This window comes from Panthera onca, chromosome B1 (assembly GCF_046562875.1).
Source record: "Panthera onca isolate mPanOnc1 chromosome B1, mPanOnc1 haplotype 2, whole genome shotgun sequence".
Taxonomy (NCBI): domain Eukaryota; kingdom Metazoa; phylum Chordata; class Mammalia; order Carnivora; family Felidae; genus Panthera; species Panthera onca.
Window position 1 is genome coordinate 117131508 of NC_138342.1, and position 18873 is coordinate 117150380.

Below are 18873 nucleotides of genomic sequence, written 5' to 3' on the forward strand. Positions count from 1 at the left end.
ACTTGAAGTGAACATAGCATACATAAAGACTTATCAAATCACTACATTCGACAATGAAACTACAATAGCATTGTATGTCAACTATACTTCAGAAAATAAATAAATTAATTAAATAAATAAATGAATCAATGAATCAATGAATCAATGAAATTTGGTTTCTGGGCTTGGTTGAGAACTTTCAGTTTTCAGTTCTTGATCCTTCAAGATAAAAAGAAAACGCTAAACAGCAATTTTTTTAAAAAAAACCCTGTTATCTTTTAGTCTTTTCTTTTGGCTGTACTATGCAATTCCTGATTTTCCCATCTCAACATCTTTTTTTTTAATTTTTCTTTCATGTTTCTCAATACTTTAATAGTATTTAATTCTAGAAAAAAATAAGGTTTCATTTGATTTGAGAGAGGATTAGATTGGATTTTCTTTTTACCTCTTGGTTTATCCTCATCTTCAAGTTCTACATTGTAATAAATTAATTCTAACTTTAAAGAGAAGCATGAATTCAGTCTCAATGGGGAAAGATTGGTTTGTATTTTCACCACTGCCTCTATTCAAAGTTATAAATTACCAATATTATTTATCTACATTCAATTCTGTGAATATTGATCCTGAAAGGATATATAAATGCACTATCATTGTCTTTAGTCCCCCCCACCCCAAGCAAATAGAGACTGAATCCTCTAAATTTCCCATCTTATTACAAATATTTACTATAGAAAAATTTAAAGATATGAATAAACATGCAATAATAACTCATGGAACTAGTAATTTGGCCATAATTGCTTCCCTAGACCTATCCTTACAGTATTATTTAGACTCCAGTTCTACCATTGATTGACTTATTTACCCAAATCTCTATTCAACCAAAAAAGATATGTGTCTTGATACATTAGTACATAAATTAGAACATACATCAGATATATCTAATCAGTTTATAGATTGACTTACTTAGATCAGAGTCCATCAACTCTGGTCAATGACATGAAGAGGGAGGGGTCATTGCATGGTATAAATTGTTGCTCATTTGACATGGCTGAAAAGATAAGAAGGATGGAGAGAAAGCAGGAATTAGGAATAGTACATTCAGTACTATGCTCACAAGCATTTTTAATATTTTCCATACACATAATATTACTTCATGTATGGTTAAGAACACCTACTCTCTCCTCAAAGAGATATTCAGCCAATTCATTATGTTAACAATAATTTCCACGGTATATGCTGTTTCCAGTATCAAAAATCCAATAATGATGTTAATGTCATTCAGCAACATTTGAAATTTTTCAGACATTACCAATATAGCCTATATAGAATGTTTGAGGAAAGAAAATACAACATTCAATTATCACAACTTCTATTTAATTTTAAGAAAAAAATTACTATAAATGACATTAGTGGGTCTTAATCTCTGCAGCCAGTTAAGAGGCTATTCCTTTATCCATTTCCATGTTCTACAGGCATTAGACAAATACTTCTGTCAAGAGTTTTTGCCAGATATCTTTATTACAGATGAACCTAAGTCCATGTGGATCATGCCCTGAGAGGTTCAATGAACATTTACAAATGGCAAAATAATGTAACACTTAGGGAATCCTCTGGATTCTACTCACAGCCTATTTAGACCCCATTAATGTAGTAGAAATATTATTTATTATTGAAAATTAGTCATTTATTTATCCAACAATGTACTATGTCTACATTTTAATAAAACACACACAAAATTTTATTCTCATGTGTAATAAGGAGCCCAAATGTTTTATTTCAAATTTATTGGAACCATTATAATCTTTCCTTGTAGAAGTATCATTTCATTTGGTGGTGAAAACCACCAGAAACCAATATGGAGTTCAATGAAATTTTTGAGACAGTTTATTATGTGTAAAGTTTTGGAAAATTCTTAGCCATCATTTCCTTAAATATTACATCTTCTCCAATCCTCTCTCCTCTCCCTTACAGAAGTTGATTGTGTAAATATTAGACCATTTCCCTCTTTCCTCTGTGAAATTTATTTTCCCTTCTGTATTTTTGGCCATTTATCTAATACCATGCCTCATTTTGAGTATTTTCTTCTCATCCATTTTGCAGTCCACTTACTCTCTCCTATTATGTCTACTTAGCCTCATTTTATTTCCTGATTTTATTATTATTTTTGCTTTAGTTATTGTGTTTTTTCATTGTAAGATTTACAATTGGTTATTTTTAGTTTCCGAAATTTTCAGAATTACCCAGCCAAAATTTTCAGAATTACCTACTTCTATACAGTAAAAAAATTATAGCTTATGTTTCGTTGGGCAGCAAGTCTCTACATGAGGTCCCCAATAAGCAAGCATTTACTTATTCTCATAAATATATTATAAAGACAATTATCTACATTACAGCCCCTGTAGATTTGGTTCAATTTTTTTTTCTTAGTTTTCATTTTATTATCTTCCCTTGTGTCTTGTGTAGATTCAAATGCCTGGAGGCTGTCCCTTGACCCGAGGTGCAATTTCCATTTTACAGTGAAACTCTGGGCCTTGTGCAGCTTATGTGATTTTGATTGAAAGAGAGCACGTTAAAGAGTTGAAATACTGGGTAAAACTACTGGAACTCCTGGCTTTGTATCAGAGAAATTATTTCTCTCTATCAGGGACTAATTGCAGATGTACGCATACCACAGAACAGTAGGTTTGGGGGAGGAGAGGTGTACTCCAAAACTTAAAGTAGAGGTGAGTATCCATGCCAAAGACACCAAGTAGTTCTGAAATTTTTGTGACCAAACACTAGAAATTCACGGTCGCAAACACCTGTAATTTTATGGATTCCGAAGGAAATACATGGCTCCAGAGAAGACTTTCTTTCATTGTTCTCAAGATTGTTTCAAGGTTCCTTGTTGTGGGCACTCATTCAAATTTATTTGTTGAGTTAGTAGAGAGAGTTTAGTAAAATGCCTGGGTCTGCAGGGTGTACAGTTTTCAAATTATAAAAGTCCAATCCAGGACCAAGCCTCTGTCTTTGCAGTTAGTGGTTACGGGTGTAGGTTTTTTTGTTTTTTGTTTTTCAATAGGAAGATGTGGACTGTCCTCCTGGGCTCTGAGCAATCACTGAGATCCAGAGCCTTAGATATTGACCCCATTCATGACCCATATATAGTCAGCTAGCTTGAATGGCTTGAAATGTAATGAAGGCATTTTTATCAGCATTTCTAAGATTACAATATATCATCAATGTAATACAATAGTTAAATTTCACTCAACGTGCAGAATTTTAGAGTTGGTCCAACAAGCAAATAACATAGTTTGGGATATCAAGTCATATAAGTGTATTGAATGCCTTTCCAGATAAAAACAAACGGACGCAATTGTATTTCAGGAGGTATTTTTATTTTATTTTATTTTTATTTATTTATTTATTTATTTATTTATTTATTTATTAAAAAAATTTTTTTTCTTAACGTTTATTTATTTTTGAGACAGAGAGAGACAGAGCATGAACAGGGGAGGGTCAGAGAGAGAGAGGGAGACACAGAATCTGAAACAGGCTCCAGGCTCTGAGCTGTCAGCACAGAGCCCAACGCGGGGCTCAAACTCACGGACCGCGAGATCATGACTTGAGCCGAAGTCGGCCGCTTAACCGACTGAGCCACCCAGGCACCCCAGGAAAGGTATTTTTAAATAAAAGAGCATTAGGGGGCACCTCGGTGGCTCTGTCAGTTAAGCATCCGACTCTTGATTTCAGCTCAGGTCATGATCTTGTGGTTCATGAGTCAAGCCCCATGTCCAGCTCTGCACTGACAGTGCAGAGCCTGCTTGGATTCTCTCTCTCTGTCCCTCCCTGACTCGCTCTATCTCGAAATAAATAAACATTTCAAAAAATAAATAAAAAAGAGCATTAGGAATATTATGAACAGCATGCCAACTGCCAGTAGCATCAGCAATTTGCAGTGATATCAGGCACAGCGGGAACAATTGTGACTACTTCCTCTGTGGCTTATAGTATCAGTAACTTTTACCAGCCACACAAGCTATTAAAGCAGAAGATAGCATTTCATACTATCTCTATCTGTGTTTTGAATCTTACATGAAAGTACCAAATTCATGTTCTCTTCTTAACATAAGAACAGTGTTCCCATTGTACAATTCTGGCCAGCTTTAGGTATTCAAGATTTTCTTGGCCATACATGTAACTGATTGTTACAGGATCCAATAACAGGGCTACAAATGAATTTATCTAATCAACAAGAACATACATTCACACACCCTGGATAGCCCTATCAGGTTATGTGGGCCAACATAAAAAAATAGCAAGTCCATCAAAAAACAAAAGCCAAAACAATAGCCATGTTAGTTCTGGTATCCAATAAGTTTAGGAATTTGAACTTCTTCTTTTGGGGAGTTCAGATTGTGTGAACTAGGTCTTAGAATTGGTCTAGTTTATTCTGTGAATATAATTCTCTTAAGTCTGAATTTATATTCAATCAATGGTTTGGGTTTTTGCTCCCTAGAAATAGCCAAAAACAACAACAACAAAATTCCAAGTTTGCTTTGGTTTTGTTTTCATGAGCTGGTAAGATCTATTTCAAGTAGGTCTGTTTGTCCCCTTTGATCTTAGGAGAAGTCTGCAACAACAGCCAAGACGACTCATCCTTATAACTGTATGATCTTCTAATTTTTAGATACAACACATTATCATTCATGCAGGGTTCCCCCAGACTCTGCAAAATCTAGCCTCCTTTTCACTGGCCCAATTATCCATGATTTCTTTTTGTGACATATCTACTTCACTTTAGAAAGGCTTGCTTGTTTGGGGCCTATAGTGGCTTAGTACCACTTCTTCCAGTTCTGGAATTATAGATGAACAGCCACCATAGGCTCTGGGGCTTCTAGAGTCCATGGTTACTCATGGAGTTCAGGTCTTCTAAACACTGGCCACCTGGCTTGGTCCTGGGCTATGAAATAATATCATGACCGCCCCCTGCCCCCACCCATGGCATATAAAGTGCCTCTCTCAGCAGTTCTGACACTTTTTTATAGTCTCCCTATAGCCACTGTCCCTAAGAAGGAATGTTTCTCATTTCCAAGCTAAGCCAGTTAAACATTGCCACTTCTAAGAACATATAATACAGGGGACAAAGTGGTATCTGTCCTTTCAGTGTTGCCAATTCTCATGCAAATGGTGTATACATCCAGCTAGTACAAATATAAAATAGGGTTTGTTAAGAAAAAATAGTTGGTGGAGTAGGAGAGCACACTAGAACCTCTAGGCTTCCTCCAATCCCCAGAGGCATACTTAAACCAGATGAAGTTGGATTGTATGCATCATCACAAATGTTCTAATAGAACTTGATCTTTGAAATGAGGAGCAGGAAACATCTTTATATCTATGTAGCAATGGAAGGTCCCCAGTGGAAGAATGATCTTAATAGTTGATAATCCACTATTCTTCTATTTAGTCAACTCTGTTAAAGTGTCAGAGGTGGGAAGAAATGTACCTAAGAACTATCTGTATTTGTTTTGTCTCTTAAAGTTACCTCTGCCTAGATTTTAAAATGTAATTCTCTTAGTCTGAGACTATTGCTTGTTGACTACATCTGACTATATCTCTTGCTGAGACTATTGCTAAGTTTCCAAAGTAAAATTTGAGGCCCAAATGCAGGGTGTATACTGAAATTGGGCCAGCCCGATTTCATGTGACTAACAGCCATGTGTTAGTCAACTATACATTTCTGGCAAAAAGTGGCTAGAAAGTTAAGATGACCCTCAAAGAGGATTTATTTGAAAAGAGTTTCTCTAGAGTCTCACCATTTCTAAAGAAGAATACAGAGTTTGCTACCCCTTGAACTCAAGTCTAGCGAAAGGGCTTCAAAGGTATTCAGTAAAATCTTGGTCAACGTCCTCTACTATTTGTGAGGTGATAAGTGAACTAGTGTCTGAGTCATTCTTTAGAAATTTGAAGGGACAGAAGGGCTGGCAGAGAATCTTTGTCATAGAACATGAGCCACATTTTTAGGAGAATTTCATTTCCAAAACTTTCTAGGAGTGAGAACTAGTGTTTCCTTGGACCAAATATGGACTTTAATTAGATGAGAATTGGTATGGGATCATGGTGGATACCCCCACGAAAACCATTTGGAGAACATTAAAAACAAAACAAAACAAAAACACCAAACAAAACAGACTTAACAAAAATAAGATAAAATCAACACTGGATGTATAGCCATTGAAAAACACATAAGAAACTAGACAAAATATTTACCCTGTGGAAAACATCATAGTGGACTAATCCATTGAAATTGGGGGACGGCAGATGGGAACATTTTCAAAAGAAAAATGACAGCAACTGATGAGAGTCTACAATGTTCAGAAAAGGATAATGCCATCATAGTGCCAAGTAAATATTACTGCTCCCGTCCCTTTTCTGTTCTCCTTCCTTCCCTTTCAAGGATCAGAAGTCAAGGCTATATAAGCAGAGAGCTTGGAACTGACAGAGTGAGAAGAGCCTGACCTTGCCAGCTTGTCTTATTACAACTTGACTTAGCTCAAGAAGCAGGGACTCCAAGACTTGAATTTGTATTGCTATTGCACTGGACCAGGCATGTTAACTTCCCAACACTCTGATTTCTTTAAGTCTAAGTGACCAAGTAATTTTGTTATGCGTAATTCTTGTGAATACAAGAAAAACAAGGTACTCTTTTTATCTTGTTTGAGGAAGAACTAGAACTACAAATAAAGTATCAGCAGAAAAAGCTAATAAAAATTCTTCATATTCATACTTCATGAGTAATACTTGTTTAATTTACTGATTATAATAAAATTTTTAAAAATAAGTTTTTAAGGTGTTTTTAAAAATTAAATATAAAATTAAATTAATTAATTAATTAATTAAAATTAAAATGTTTAGACTTTAGTTATGGCGAATGCTAGAGTGAGTACTTTAACATTTGGTATTGTAACAGGACTGAGGTTTTTACAGAGAGTTGTCACACAAAGTCTTTTCTTTCTAGGAAGCAACTTTATTTGTGCCGACACCGGCTCAGTGAGCTCATATCCAAAAAACTGAGCCCTGAGTGCAGCAGAGTGTAGCATTTTATACAATTTCTACTTCGTCTCCCATACATGGTAACATAGAGACATACAGTCTGGGCGGTCTATGTTACAGAGTTGTGAGGGATGTCACATACATGCACATAACCAGATTGCCTTCCCTTGTCTTGAGGTTTTTACCATATTCCTTAGGGAGGGGCTCTACCACAGTATGACATCTTTTACAAACCATTTGTTTCATTAACAATTTGGATTCCACTGGTTTGTGGAAACTCTTACAGATCTCCAACCTAACATTTCCTTACAAGCTATTTTTAATCCTAGGTTAGGAAACAGAAGTTTAAATCTCAAGGGTGAGATTGAGGTTTGTTTTTTTTTTTTTAATATTTATATTTCTGAAATAAATTACTATGTAATGTAACTACCAGGCTTTAAATCATCCCCATGAAACTGACTATATTCAGAATCAAGCAATGTTGCAATAGAAAATATGGAAAAGGAAAGGGGAAAAAAGAAAAATTAATGAGCCATACTTTAGTAAGACATCTGTACTCTTTTCTCTGTTTGGGCTTTCCATTGTCAGTTTGATTAATGGGATGTCTTTAAATGTATCTCCTTTTGGATATCTTATATCGCAACAAGTCCATTTCATGTTCTTGCCACCAACATTTCCAGTAGATTTCTTCTAACATGTCAGAATGACAGATAAGTTTCCATAGTCAGCCTCATAGAGAGCTCATTATTGTTTCAAACCAGTGCAATTGCCCTGAAGGTCCCCTAGGCAAAGGACCTTTGGAGTGCTATGTGATTTCCAAACCTATGCTGAATAAAGGTGTCATTTCTAGGCTTAAATTAAGGGTATAAGTCACCTCTCAAGGTCAAGTACTGGTTTTTGTAAACATTCATGATAATCTCCTGAGTTGATGGGAAATAAAAATGTAAAATATCTTAAATATATCCTATGAACTTTCCATTTTTTCTTACGCAAGCTGTGATTTCATTCATACTATTTGGCTAAAAGTTGTAAACTAAAATGTATGTTAAAATTTATTTAATTCATACATTAATCAGTGCTCATCAGATAAGTGTACTCTTAATCGTTTTTACCTATTTTACCCATTTCCCCCACCCATCAGCCTTCTGCTATCCACAAGTATGAAAATTTTTATAAAACATGCAAATATTTATGTAATTTACTCCTCAAAGACTCTTATCTAAACCATATAGTTTAACTGTAGTTATATCTAGAGATATAAAATTATTTTTCTGTCAAATATTTGTAAAAATGTCTGTGTTTATTAAGAATTCAATTTGTTAGTAAATTGAACCTAATAGAAAAAAACTTGTGTAAAAATACCTATAAATCAATTACATAGTATTTTAAATAGCCTTAGAAGTTTAATGGTCCTGAAAATATAGAAGAATTTAGAATTTTATCAGGTTATAAGGTGTTTAGACTTAGACATTTATGTCCTTTAAGAGAAGACACAATGTATAATCCCGTCAAGTGAGTAACTTCGATGAAAGTTGAAGACTGAGGAGAAAGTGCCATGAGGTAGCAGAAATAAGGCAAGATTTTTTAGCTCAGGATACTATAACTCTAAAAAGGGGCTTAACATGATAGTTGCAGAGATGAGAACAATTTAGGGATACTTGCAGCTTCTCCTACTAGGCAGAAATTTCTGGTGGCACATGATTTATCTGGAATGCTTTGTATTCTTTTAGTGTGTATCTACCTTCCAGCTCTGGGAGGGTAACTACCTACAGTAAAATTTAAGTGAAACACTGGAATTCATAGTTGTGCATTAAGAAAGACATCGTTCCTCATTTTTTTTTTCTTTTTTTGGTATTTTATGTCAAATATTAGACTCTTAGGGTGTCGGCCTATTAGAGTGTTAAAGTGGAATTTTCAAAAGAGTAAAACCATGACTCTCATAAAACTATAAAATGACTACTATCAAAGATTATATTTAACTTATTAATTGCCAAGAGAGCCCATAAGATGTTAAAACGAGTTCAAATGAAAATTTGACTTGCAGAGATTTAGATTATCTATGTGGCAAATTCATTTGTATTGTCATTTGCAGGAATGATTTGTATTTCTGTGATCAACAAACTTACATTGTTATCAGTTTCTACAATTTAACTTCTATCTCTACCAAGCTGTACGCCAATCAAAAGCGCACCCCTCCACAAAATCCTATAATGCTGTGATTCTAGTTAACATTGCCAGAACTTCATACCCAGTAATTTTTATGTCCTTTCCAAATATTCAATTTTTTTTTCCTGACAAGAATTAGAATTCTTAACTTCAAGTTACATATGTAATAAAGTAATTTAGATGTGTGATTATTAAAAAATATTTACATTCAATTTTGAAATATTAAAGAGACTTTAAGCTTCATTCCATTTAAGTGTAATATACTTATAATCATTTAAGTATGCAGATTAAAAAAAAAACTGAACTATTTAAACTGAATATTAAATTTATACATGTAATTTAAAACATTGGAAAGTGTTTAAATTTTTAAATGAGACCCAAACATAATCCATTGTTCAAATAAAAATTACCACTAAAATCTGCCAGGTTTAAAAAATATAACAACTTTTCATGCTCAACTGAAAAGTATAAAACAGAACCAGATTTTGAACTGTAGCTTTTTTTAAAAATCTGTAAATAAATTTTTAAAATAAATGATAAACATACCAGAGGTCTTTTCTTCATACAAATTCTGCCCAAAACTTAATACATATACAAACCAATCATGTTACACTTCCAACACAGGCTTTTCATTTTGCTAGCGCATTTTTTCTATGTTAACTAAAATGCTATACACTGAGGAATCCTAACATCAACAACATACAAATATTTTAACATCTTATACTAAATTATATTCCTGATCATTAGAAGGCTTCTTTTCTCTGGTGGATTAATTTTTCACATTTGTTATATTTCTCTTTTTCTTTTTTTTTTTAAATTTTTTTTTTCAACGTTTTTTATTTATTTTTGGGACAGAGAGAGACAGAGCATGAACGGGGGAGGGGCAGAGAGAGAGGGAGACACAGAATCGGAAACAGGCTCCAGGCTCCGAGCCATCAGCCCAGAGCCTGACGCGGGGCTCGAACTCACGGACCGCGAGATCGTGACCTGGCTGAAGTCGGACGCTTAACCGACTGCGCCACCCAGGCGCCCCATATGTTTCTCTTTTTCTATACATCTCGAATATAGTATAAACATTCTGAAATTCTTTCTATTATATTTCTTATCTCCTTCCTACCATCCTAAATTCCTTAACAGATATTATTTAAAACAAATAGAGGATACAGTCTTCTGGTTACATGCACCTGATAAGTTCATGAGGAAATTTTGTCTCAATTTTGAGCAATTCACTAATTCACTAGGCAGGTACGTTTAATTTAAAAAGTTCAATAATAATTTATATATTACTAGATTTGAATTCTGAGTTACTGGAATAATTGATCTTTTCTCTCATTAACTTGACCCTTTTGAGTATTTCTTCAGCATAATTTATTGCCAAAACCATTAACAAGTTCCAGGAAGTTATTTTGTGGATATCAGCAAACTGATTCTAAAGGTTATATGAAGAGGCAAAAAACCTAGATTTTCAATACAATATTGAAGGAGAAGATCAAAGTTGAATGACTAACACTATCTGACATAATGACTTACTATAAAGCTGCAATTAATCTTAGAATCAATGGAACAGAATAGCACACCTAGAAACAGGTACCCAAAAATACAATCAACTACCTTTTGCAAAAGAGCAAAGGCAATACAATAAAGCAAAGATAATCCCTTCAACAAATAGTACTGGAACACCTGGGCATCCTCATACTATATATATATAGACATAGAAGTTACATGCTTCATAAAAATTAACTCAAAAGGTGCCTGGTTGGCTCAGGTGGTTGAGCACCTGACTCTTGATTTTGGCTCAGATCATGATCCCGGAGCCATGGAATCAAATCCCACAACAGGCTCTGTGCTGAGCATGGATTTTCTCTCTCTCCCTGCCCCTCTCCCCTGCTCACATACTCTATCTCTAAAAGAAAAAATATTTAACTCAAAATGGATCATAGACCTAAGTATAAGATGCAAAACCATAAAACTCCTAGATGATGACACAGAAAGAAACCTAGATGACCTCGGACATAGTGATGAGTTTTTATATACAATACCAAGGGCATGACCCATGAAAGAAAAAATTGATAAACTGGACTTCATTAATATTTAAGAACTTCTGTTCTTCGAAAGACAATGTCAAGAGATGAATAGACAAACCATAATCTGGAAGAAAATTGTTGTAAAAGACATCTCATAAAAGGCTGATATCCATGTTATACAAAAATTCCTAAAACTCAATAAGACAACAAATGACCTGATTAAAAATGGGTCAAAGACCTTAATAGACACCCTACAAAAGAAAACATACAGATGGCAAATAAGAAATTGAAAGATGCCCTGCAAATCATCTGGGAAATGCAAATTAAAACAATGAGATACCACCACATACCTATCACAGTAGCCAAATCTAAAACACATCAAAGTATTTGAACTCTCATTCACTAATTGTGGGAATGCAAAACCTACACAGCTACTTTGGAAGACAGTTTGGCGGTTTCTTGCAAAACTAATCACACTCTTACCATATGACCCAGAAATTATACTCCGTGGTATTCATCCAAAGGAGTAGAAAATGTATGCCCACACCAAACCTACACATGGAAGCAAGTGGTAGCTTTATTCATAATTGTCAAATCTTGGAGTGAGAAAGATGTCCTTTGGGAGGTAAATGCGTAAGAAAATTATTATACAGCCAGACAATGGAATATCACTCAGTGCTAAAAAGAAATGAGTGATCAAGACATGAAAATACAGAAGAAACTTACATTAGTAAGTAAAAGAAGTCAATCTGAAAAGGCTAACACAATGTATGATTCCAACTATATGACATTCTGGAAAAAGTAGAACTATGGAGACAGTAAAACAAACAACAAACAAACAAACAACAATCATTGCCAGGGGTTGCAGGTAGTGGGAGGGATAAATAGGAAGATCACAGAGAATTTGCAGGACAATAAAAATACTCTGAATGATACTTTAATGATGGATATATTTGTCTAAACTCAAATATACAACATCAAGAGTGAACTCTAATGTAAACTATGGGCTTTGGGTGACTGTGATGTGTCAGTGAAGGTTCATGGAGTATATCAAACGTACCATCTGGTGGTAGATATTGATAATGAGAGAGTCTATGCATGGGGTGGGGGGGGCACAGGGGACATAAAGATTTCTGTATCTTCCTTTCAATTTTACTATAAACCTGAAACTGCTGAAAAAAAAAAACACCACTAAAACCAATTCAAAGATTCACTTTTGGTAGAGGTATTTTGAGGAAAATTACTTAATATTCAGTAATTCAATAATTACTCAAATTACAGAATAACTGTTAAACTTCATACAAAAAAATGAATGCATTTTTAAAGATATTTAATGTTTCATTCATCTCATTCATTTCATCTCAGTCAACTGAGAATGAATTAGGTGAGTAGTTTTCTAAAAAAGTTTTATTACCATTAAAATTCATCATATATTTGCTTAAGCTATTCACCAGGAGAGTTAATTTCTTCCCAGAAGATCATGAACTCCATCATGCAAAAAGGCTTTGTCCTATGCAAGGTTTATAAAATCATCTTTTTTTTTTTTCCCCATTGGGTTGTGAAAAGTCATTCTTACTTTTCATGACATGGATGTGTGTTACTGGAACTCAAATCTCCAGCATATCTTTTCACTATATTCATGCAAAATTCATCAGAAAAATTATTTTGTATGTTCTTCAAGGAGTATTACTATTCCCACAAATGACAATAATTATTTTTTATTTATGAACAAAATCTAGCAATCTATGAAAAATAACCAAAAGAATGTATTTTGTCCTAACAATTAAAAACTGGTTAAATATGAGTTGGACTGCTTGTTTAAATATTTCAACTGGTTGCTATTATGCCTTTCTGTGACTCTTCCCATACTAAAGTGTAAGTGTGGGGGCACCTGGGTGGCTCAGTCAGTTGAGCATCTGACTTCAATTCAGGTTGTGATCTCATGGTTTGTGGGTCTGAGCCCTGCATTGGGCTCATTGCTGTTAGTGCAAAGCCCACTTTGGATCCTCTGTCCCCCTCTTTCTGCCCCTCCCCTGCTCATGCTCTCTCAAAAATAAAAATAAGCTTAAAAAATAAAATAATAAAATAAAATGTAAGTGTACATATGAGAAACATTATCCAGCAACAAGAGGAGGCCCTGTGGTACACATTATCAAACATGAGAAGTAAGTCTCAGAATTTTAGAATACCTTGCTTTCTTTTCCATGAAAAAAAAAAAATACTCCATTATTGATGGTATTTTCCATTATGATATCTCATCTGGATTTCAGAGCGAAAAAGTTGCTTTGATGAAATAATAATGCAGAGAAAGCAAAGAAGAGTAGATTAAAATATTTATTTTTGTTTTAAAGTTCAGCATGTTACTTCAGTAAAAATACACTCAAAATGGAATGTGACTGTGACTATGTAATGTGTGTTTCTAACCACTACAAGAAGAGACACAAAGTGTTGGAAATTACATCCATGTCGAATACTGTATCATTTAAAAAAATTTTAATGGACCAGTTTACAATGAAAAGACATTCTACATATTAAATATTTAAAGATAAATTTTTTTGTGTTCTGCAAAATTTTATATGAATATATATGTAAAATATTTTTAATATAGGACACACATGTAATTTCACTTTAAATTGTTTTTAATGTTTATTTATTTTTGAGAGAGAAAGAGAGTGAGAGAGAGAGAGCACAAGTAGGGAGGGAGATGGGCAGAGGAGGGAGACAGAATCCCAAGCAGTCTCAGGGCTCTGAGCTGTCAGCACAGAGCCTGACCTGGGGCTCAAACTCATAGACTGCGAGATCACGACCTGAGCTGAAGTGGGACGCTTAACTGACTGAGCCACCCAGGCACCGCATATATATTCACTTTAGATGGTTATTACTAAATGCTTATTTAATTCATGATAGTTTTATCTCATGTTTATTGAACTCTCAGGCAGTAATTATTGATGTCCCATGTATCCTGAACAATAGCAGAGAAATTCACTATAATTCAAGATACACAGTGTAACAAATCAGAAGCCATTGGTTTGGGGTAATAAGAAATTAACCATTAAGATGATCAATAGTGAATCACAGTGACTATACTGATAACAGAAGAATACTTGTTTGTCACCACGTTTTAATAATTTTAAATAGCTAAATAATAATGTTTGTAGTTAAAATATTGCAATTTGATCATTTTGTTGTCCAAGTACAAAAACAGGACACATTATGTTTATCAGTCTTAAGTATAATGAAAAAATCATCAGAACAATTTCTTCAGCCTCAAATAACAAATCTAATATAAAGAGATCACCAACTGTATTGTGGGCAATATTATATTGTTGCCAATATAATTAAAAATGGATAATTTTGAAGTTTCATTCCTAAGATATAAATGGCACTCAAGATGCTCCTAACACATAAGAGACTCTTGTGCAAACTGAAAATAGGTACAAATGCAAAAAGGATCCCCTCCTCAAGGTTGACTTAGTCCATGGTCATGGCACATATCCTGGCAAGTTAGACTGAAGTTAATTTACCTCTTCACAAGTCCTTTCCTTGTTGAACATTTCTGTGAAAAATCTGTGCCAAGTATTGTTGCACGATGGCACTATCTTGTTGTATGTAAGGTAAACATATAATACTGTCTTTCTCTCTGAAGAAAATATAAGCTCTGTAAAGTCAAGGACAATAAAGAGTAGAAACTAATTAACTGTTAAATGATAAATATACTGTACCATTTTCAACTGAGCATCCTTTTTAAACTTAAAAATGTAATTGCTTCTATTTGTAGCTTTTCACACTTCATTTGAGATTTTATATTCATTATTGTGTATAATCCTACAATAAGTGTATGATGTAGGTAAATTGGGTGTGCTTATTACACTTTTAAAAGGTTACACAGCTGGTAAGCACAAGAACCAAGGTTATACTAAGAATTTTGAATCTCAGTCTACTGTACTTCCCTTTAGAGAAACTTGCCATGGAAGAGCTGCTACCATTAAAACAATGTGACATGTTAAAAGATATTATTAAATAGTGCTTTGCATAAAGAATTTATTGAGAGTAAATTCAGAGGAAGCTCTAAGTTCAAGAGACAAGGTGCTCCTAGATTCAGTCTATATTAATAGTTAAGATTATTTTCCCCTTCCTGAAGAATCATGAAAGCACTTATAAAATATGTCTAATGATTCTGATAAAAAGTAATTGACCTCTCAGTTTTTAATTGAGAAATATTAATCTTTGAGAGGCATATTCCTGAGGCAATATTTTTGCAGTTGCGTTGCCTGAGAATTTCCCACAATTTAATGGGGAAGAAAATGTTGACTTAAAACACAGAGGGTGAATTCCCATTCATAGTTTAGCACGAAACCTATTGTGTCCCCCAGAATGGAACGAACAAACAAACAAAAATGTCTTTTTCTCTAGAATGCAAGCCTCTTGAAGCCTGGGATCTCCTCCTATTTATCATTCATTGCTCTTCTTTTACTAAGACACTGACAACCATATGGGAAGACACTCAATAAAATTGTGCTTAATTCAATTAAGTCTTAAAGCACAAACGTTTATTTTTAGCCAGTTTCAACCAAATTATAAGATTTAACTCTAATTCACTGACTAAAATGGCCTTAATGCTTATCATGTTTTTGAAACTGAGAAACATAAATAGAGATAGAAAAAATAAAAACACCTCTTTAAATAAAAAGGGGGCAGTTTGGACCTTAAATTTCTGTTGTTTGTACTCAACCTGATATACTTAAATTTACATTTGATTTAATATTTATTTAACATCACTGAGATATTCTTGATCTGGCCATGGGCTGAAGGTTCAGAGTTGGCTGACTCAGAGTATGTCTTAAGTACCTGTACCTGCCTCTTGTCATTGCCATCAATTAAGGCAAGAACACTGGCAGCAGCTGTGAATTTAGGAAATTAAAGAGTTCAAATGGTTGGGTCCAATTTTAAGTAAGAAAGCGTTAAAAAATAAACACGTGTATGTGTCATTTACATGCATGCTTATTTAAGAATCTATTGATATTTATGTAAACATATATAAACTATAATCCATACTATTACCAGACTTTTGACAAATTTGGGTATTCTATGTAAATAATATATATGTAAGAAAATTCTTATGTATATAAGAAAATTCTAGTGAAATTTAAAAGAATGAAAACTTATTTCATTCTGGAAAAATGGCACTGCCCCCACATAATCCCATTCATTCCTCAATCCATTGGTGTTGGCAATGTTACTTACATGAAGGGAACTCTCTCATTCCTACTTATTCAAAGTCTACTCTTTCATCAAGTTCCAACAGGTAGGTCTTCTCTTCCATGGGATCTTTCGGGAAAACTAGAGCCCACATTCAACCATTATTTCACGTACAGGTATTCCCCTGATTAATGTTTAACTTTCAAAATTTTATACAAATTTTAGCTTTTATCTGATTCATCAACTCCAGTTTTTGATTGCCAGCAACTCTAGATAACGTCAGCAGAAATAGAATTTACAGAATCAATAAAGCCTGTAGAACCAAGCTTGGGCTATAGGCAGGATACAAGGATGCTAGGAAACAGGAAAACAGTTCAGGTTGGTTCTGGAAACAGTCTGAATAAGATATACTCTTTACCTTTACTGCTTCAATCTCTCAACCTCAATGCCAAAATAATGTCTTAACCTCCCTGTGTTTTTGCGTTAAATTCTTAGATTCAAAGTCTCAGCAGATTATGCCTTCTTCTCTCCCCAGCAATTAAAAGAAGGAAGATCCAGTTTACTCATCCCTAGTATGGTGGCAGGAGAGCACTGACTCCTAATACAACTCACGCTAGGAAGGCTCCTCCTAATGGAGAAAACATTTCCATTTGAGTAAGCTAAAATGTGTAGAGGTGCCTACCATGGTAAGCTTATTGAAGTTATGGATTTATTTGTATCTCATTTTTCCATTCCTCACTCTGCTTAAAACAATGTTGGTTATATTATATACATTTTAACATCTGCCAACAGGCTAGTGAGTAAGGGTAAGATAGTCTCTTTCAAAGCCAAAATACCATGTTTTTAAAGCTTGATTCAAATAACTAGCTTTATGTACCTAGAAATTCCATAATCAGAGAATTCAGCATATGCTACAGAGTATCTTTAGTCACTGAAATCTATCAACAAATATTTGTAGGGTGTGCATAGCTTTGTAATATGTGCTTTAGGGAATCCTAAAGAAGTATTGAAGACAGTCTGTGAACCAGACACTCATAATCCTGATACAGAGATGCGTGGCAAACTACTTGAAAAAGAGTCTAAGGTAGAAATAAGCAAGCACATTTGATGTATAAAGTCTCTTGCACAGGCATTAAGAAAATATCAAGTAACCAAAAGATTAATGTGGACTGTGTTTACTTCAAGATCATGAGTATAAAATGATTTATAAATCCTGAATTCAAGGATGGATAACATTCTCAACATAAAAATATGATGAATAAAAATATTGTGAAGCAGTCTGACATACAACACTAGTAAAAAGTCCCCGCAATGCATTGTTAAAACAGGTTTTATAATATCAATTGTGTTTCAACTGAATGTATCGTTTTTTAAAAATTTTTCAGGGAGTAGTCTTTATTTCATTTTCTTGAAAAATCCAATGAGTTTAGCATTTTGAAAGTGACAGATTTAGTTCATTAATTTAGATGTCTGTGAGCATTTCCCAGTGAATGATTTTACTTCATAATGCATGATAGTTGCATTCTTTCTGATAAATACACTTGCAGGAAAGAGACAGGAAGAAAAAAAAAAACTTTAACACATGAGAAATTCTTTTGTTGTTTCATCATTTCATTTTGAAAAAGAAAAAAAGCTTTGTAGTGATTCAAATAAAGATTTAATGGTATTTTAATGATTTTCCTAAAGGTTCTCAAAATTATCACATCATGTTACTCTTTCCTGAGAAAGGTGATGTTTTGATTCTGTAGCACACAGCATAAAAATAAGAAAGGTCTTTTCTTGCAGGGTCCCAATAGAAAACAGAATGAATATTCAAATTATGATTCTTCTAGAAAGATTTAACCAAGAGGATTAATAAACACGTGTACAGGGTACATGGAAAGAACCTAGTGGTGTCAGATCACAGGGCTGTTTCTAGATCCTCCAAGGCCCGGCCTCAGAAACAAAGGATGCTATTAGTTACAGGGAAAAGCTGCCCTGAGAGGACCTGCTACTTCTCTCCCACTCCCCACTCCTTCCAATCTGGCGCCTAGGTTCTTCTATTGGAAACCAGTTATGTCCCCCCACTTCAGCCTTTTGGGAATAGAATGCAGAAGAGTGGAGAGCTGACCTGAGGGGCAAATAAGATGAAGCTAGCATCTAAAGTCTCAGATTAAGTCCCAGATTCTTAGCCTGTTATCAAAAAAAAAAAAAAAAAAAAAAAAAAATTGCTGCTGCCTTTTTGCTAAGCTAAAAACCCACATTACTAAGATCCATGGCATGGCAGGGTGCCTGGGTGGCTCAGTCAGTTTCTTGATTTCGGCTTAAGTCATGATTGAGACTGAGCCCTGAGCTGGGCTCTGCACTGTTAGTGCAGGCTCTACACAGTGCAGAGCCTGCTTGGGATTCTCTCTCTCTGCCCCTACCCCACTCTCATGTGCTCTCTCTTTCAAAGTAAACATTAAAAACGAACAAAGATCCATGGCAATCTCTG

The 18873-nt window shown here is 34.3% G+C and overlaps 1 long non-coding RNA gene across 1 annotated transcript in view; it reads right to left on the reverse strand.

The window, feature by feature from the left end:
• Positions 1–787: 787 nt before the first annotated feature.
• Positions 788–18873, reverse strand: part of LOC144616136 (uncharacterized) — a 102797-nt gene continuing 84711 nt past the window's right edge. Inside the window, exon 4 of the long non-coding RNA XR_013555139.2 lies at positions 788–1027. This is a non-coding gene — a long non-coding RNA (uncharacterized LOC144616136). The remainder of the gene's footprint in view (positions 1028–18873) is intronic.